The sequence below is a fragment of the Phascolarctos cinereus genome, unplaced genomic scaffold, assembly GCF_003287225.1.
Source record: "Phascolarctos cinereus isolate Bilbo 61053 unplaced genomic scaffold, phaCin_HiC Scaffold_726;HRSCAF=1367, whole genome shotgun sequence".
Classification (NCBI taxonomy): domain Eukaryota; kingdom Metazoa; phylum Chordata; class Mammalia; order Diprotodontia; family Phascolarctidae; genus Phascolarctos; species Phascolarctos cinereus.
Window position 1 is genome coordinate 412,324,117 of NW_027556098.1, and position 4,531 is coordinate 412,328,647.

General features: G+C 49.9%; 2 pseudogenes across 1 annotated transcript in view; both read left to right on the plus strand.

Moving 5' to 3' along the window:
* Positions 1 to 873, plus strand: part of LOC110203904 (exocyst complex component 3-like protein 2) — a 16,146-nt pseudogene extending 15,273 nt beyond the window's left edge.
* The window catches only part of LOC110204482 (very-long-chain 3-oxoacyl-CoA reductase-B-like), a 117,762-nt pseudogene that overhangs the window by 106,277 nt on the left and 6,954 nt on the right, over positions 1 to 4,531 (plus strand). The gene's annotated exons all lie outside the window — the stretch shown is intronic.

A 4,531-nucleotide genomic window follows, 5' to 3' on the forward strand; every position in this document is an offset into this window, starting at 1 on the left:
CTTGGCCACCTTTCTATCTGAGCCTCCCCCTCCCTCTTGCCGAGCTCACTAGGCCTGATCTTGCCTGCCTGCCCAGCCACTGCCCTCGGCCCCCAGCTCGGCCTCGTGCCCAGCCCTGAGTGCACCTGGGACTCCTACAACCTGCCCTGTGATGCTGCTGTCCCAACCTGGAAGCTTATGTCTTCTCCCTTTCCCCCAACATCTGCTGCTGAGAAAGATTCTGACCCCAAGGATGGATTCTGTCCCTGGGTTTCAAACCAGGTCATAGAGTAAGGGATGTTAGAGCTGGGAGAGTCCTCAGAACAGAATGTCATAGCTAGGAGAACCCTAGGAAGATGAAATGTCGAAGCTGGAAGGGCCTATAGAACATAGACCATCAGAACTGGGAGAACTTGTAGAACACCAAATGTCAGAATCGGGAGGAAACTTAGAACAGAGAAGGTCAGTGCTGGGAGGCACCTCAAAACATAGAAAGTGAAGGTTAAAAAGAAAGTTAGGACCCAGATCAATAATCAATCAATAAACATTTATTAATCATCTACTATGTGCCAGGCACTACACTAAGAGCATGGACTTATCATGGTCGGAAGATACATCAGATGATGGAGTTTTATTCCCTCATTTTAGAGACGGGAGAACTGAGGCTCACGAGTGAAGAAAGGGACTTCTCCCTAGGTCACACAGCAAGCCATTGGCAGAGCTGGGAGCCAAGGCTGCTCCGGAGTTAGGGTAGGTCCCATAGAAGTAATGGAGGCTATGCCTTGCTCTGCCCCGTCTCCACCTCTCTTCCCTCTAAACTTCTTCTTGGGGTGGCTGCTCATGTAATAAGGAATGTATGATGATAAAATAAATATGTTTCTATTTAACGAGCAACTGAGGCTGAGTTCTGTTTGGGGAGATGCGGGTGGATGGCAAGTGGGGAGGCACCAAGCAGGTCCTTGAGGCAAGGTGGGGGCACCAAGCCCTCTCTCCCACATCGAGCTGGGCCAGAACTTAGGGGTGTGAACCTCAAGGTGGCTAGGGTGCCCTAGCAGGAATCTCCCTGCAAAAGGGTGAAGGCTTGGCCTTCCCTTCCAAGGACTCCCAGTCTGAGCAAGAAACATGGCCCTATGCCTTACCACTGGCTGCATTAGGTCCCCCTCCATACGACTCTCCTTTCTGAAACAATCTCATTTACATCCTATATCAGAAGGGAACAGTCAGAGAAAGAAGGAAATGAAACCTCAAAGGTTTCAGATATCTTGGAGTTTATAGGATAAGATTTAGAGCTGAAAGGGATCTCAGAGGCGAGATAGTCACCTCCCTTTCACAGAAAAAGAAAACCAGTCCCCAGGAGGGTAGGGAGTTAGTTGTTCAAGGTCACAAAGTTAATGAGTGTTAGAAGCAGGATTTGAACTCCATGCTCGTGAAAAGGGGCATCTGGTCTCAGCTGAACTCCTCACACACCCTGCCACACCTCAGCTGCCACACTGGCTGCTTCCAAGAAGGCTTCCAGGGCCAATCCCCGCCTGCCTAGGAGTTTCAGGGAGTCCTACAGCTGATAGAGAGAAGGCAGGGCCTTCTCCAATCTCTTCTTCCCAGTCTCTAGCCTTGGGTAAGTGGGTAAGCTCCCTTGGCCCCAGAGCTAGGAGTGGGAAGTTGGGCCCTGCCCCTCCCCTACCTCACTATGAGACCCTGGCCTAGGTCCCCACTCCTTCCCTTGGTCTTGGTTTCCCCATCTGTCTAGAGGATTTGGCCAAGGCGACCTTTGCGATCCCTTCCTGCCCTGACACTCTGGGATTTGGTGACTCCCTGCTGGGTCCCGAGAGGCCCTGGGAAGGAGACAGGAATTTCATTTGTTTCCTTGTTTTTCTTCCTCAAAGGGAAGGGGAAGGGACATAGCTAAAGGCAGCCAAGAGTGAGGGCCAAATTCTGCCTTCTGGGAGCCACCCCTCCCAGCTTCCAGCTAGAGGTGTTCAGAGGAGGGTGAGGGGAGGGAGCTGTGAGGGGGGGGGAAGTGCAGGGGGGAGGGATACAGGGGGAGAGGGCTGTGACATGCATGGGGGGGTGGCAGGAGGAGAAGGCTCTCTGCTTGTTCTAAGGGAGAGAGCCTTGAGACCTTTCCTGCCTCTGCCCCTCCCTGGGTGGGTTTGCTGAGTGACTTTAGTCAAATGCATTCCCCTCTCTGAGCCTTGCCTTCCATGCCATTGGAAACATGGAAGTGGCACATATGGAGGGCAATGGCCCAGCTTGAACCAAAGACCCAGAATGTCAGCCCCAAGGAAGAGTATATGGGGACTGGTCCCAGGGGCTGGCGAGGAATTTGGGAGATTCATCAAAATCCATCCCCTCCCACCTAATTTTACAGAACGGAAAATGAGACTAGGAACAGGAAATCACTTGGCCAGGGTTACAGAGCAAATTAAGGAACAAGGTGAAGATGGGAACCAGAGCTCCTGGGGCCCGTAAATTATCACAGTGTATTGACTCCCCTCCACCCCAGCCTGGAGTCTGTGACAACTTCTAAGAGTGGGGAGCTGGGAGGGAGGGAAGGAGGGAGGAGGAGGAGGCCTCCTGCATCTCCCCCATCACCCCTGCCCTTTCTGCTCTCTGGGATCCCTTCAGTATCTGGTGGGCTGTCCATAGGCAACAGAGGTCAGGCTGCCTCTCCTGGGCCCCACTCAGCAGACCTGCGAGTGATAAGGGGTGGAGGTGAGGTTCAGACCCAGGACTTTCAGGGTGACTGTGGGCTCTGGTGGCACCAGGATGGTGGTGAGTGTGCTGGGCCATGCAGCTATTGATAAGATGGATAGCTGGCTAAAGAGGAAACAATTTATTATAACAAGTTACAGCTATGGCGTCTCAGGGCTGGGGTTTCTCCTCAAAGGGAGTCTAGAAAGCAGGACTGAGGGATGAGCCAAGCAGAGGAAACCCTCTGTTTGCCTCCCTCATCCCACCAACAGCAGTCCCTGCCCATCCCCAACAAAGGGCCTCCAACTGAGCCCCACATCCTTCCCACAACTTCTTCAGGATCTTCTGGATGCATTGAACAGAGAGTAGAAGAACTTTAAAATCGGGGTGCTGAATGTGAAGTTGGACGTCAGGGGCCACAGCAACAAACTCTGAGGGAAGGAGGGAGCACAGTGGTCAGGAGGCAGCCTGGCCTTAGCCTGGCTTCCAGGCCCAGAGCACTGGGGCCTGGGGCACTCCCCCATCTGGGCCTCCTCAGACACCTCCACAAAACAGAGCCCAGCAAATGACTGCTGACTTGGGAACATTAGCCATGGAGCAGAGTTGTATTTACCTTCATAAGTATTTCCCAATTACATTTTCATCTTGTTTGGGAAGCACTTTGCTGTTTTTCAGTCCAGGAGTTTGGATATCTCTAGACTACATGATCTCTAAGGCCCTCCCAGCTCTGACATTCCCTGTTCTAAGGGCCCTCCCAGCTCTTCCATTCTCTGTTCTAAGGTCCCTTATACTTCTGACATTCTCTATTCTCAGGTGTTCCTTCCAGCTCTGATAGTCCACGATTCTTCCATGTGAGTGCTATATATTATACTGCCAGTCAGCCAGTAAGCATTTATTAAGACCTTACTATGTGCCAGGTGTTGTGCTAAGTGCTGGAAACACAAATACAAGCAGAAACAAAGACAATCCCTGCCCTCAAGAAGCTTGGGTTCTAATGGAGTGCTAAAAAGAAGCTGAAAAGGGGTAAGAGAAAAGGTAGGGGAAGTTCTATGCAGATGACTGCAGTGCAGCCTGGAGAGGGCTGAAAATAACTCTTGCCTAGGCCTTCCCCTTACAATGGAAGTTGTGGAAGGAACCAATTGATGAGAAGGTGGAGCCTCAGGGGGCAGAGAATGCTGAGGATGAGGCAGCTGGTAATGCAGTGCATAGAGTGCTGGGCTTGGAGTTAGAAAGACCTGAATTTAGGGCAGCTAGGTGGCACAGTGTCTGAAATCAAAAGGACCTGAGTTCAAATCTGGTCTGAGACCAAACACTTGACACTTACGTTGTGTGACCGTGGGGAAGTCGATTAACCCCAAGTGCCTTAAAAAGATAGAAGGAAAGAAAGAAAGAAAGAAAGAAAGAAAGAAAGAAAGAAAGAAGAAAGAAAGAAAGAAAGAGAGAGAGACAGAGAGAGAGACAGAGAGAGAGAGAGAGAGAGAGAGAAGGAAAGACAGAAAGAAAGCAAGACAGAAAGAAAGAAAGAAAGAAAGCAAGACAGAAAGAAAGAAAGAAAGAAAGAAAGACAGAAAGAAAGAAAGAAAGAAAGACAGAAAGAAAGAAGACAGAAAGAAAGAAAGAAAGAAAGAAAGAAAGAAAGAAAGAAAGACAGAAAGAAAGAAAGAAAGAAAGAAAGAAAGAAAGAAAGAAAGAAAGAAAGAAAGAAAGAAAGAAAGAAGAAAGAAAGAAGAAAGGAAGGAAGAAGGAAGGAAGAAAGAAAGGAAGGAAGGAAGGAAGGAAGGAAGGAAGGAAGGAAGGAAGGAAGGAAGGAAGGAAGGAAGGAAGGAAGGAAGAAAGAGAGAGAGAGAGAGAGAGAGAGACA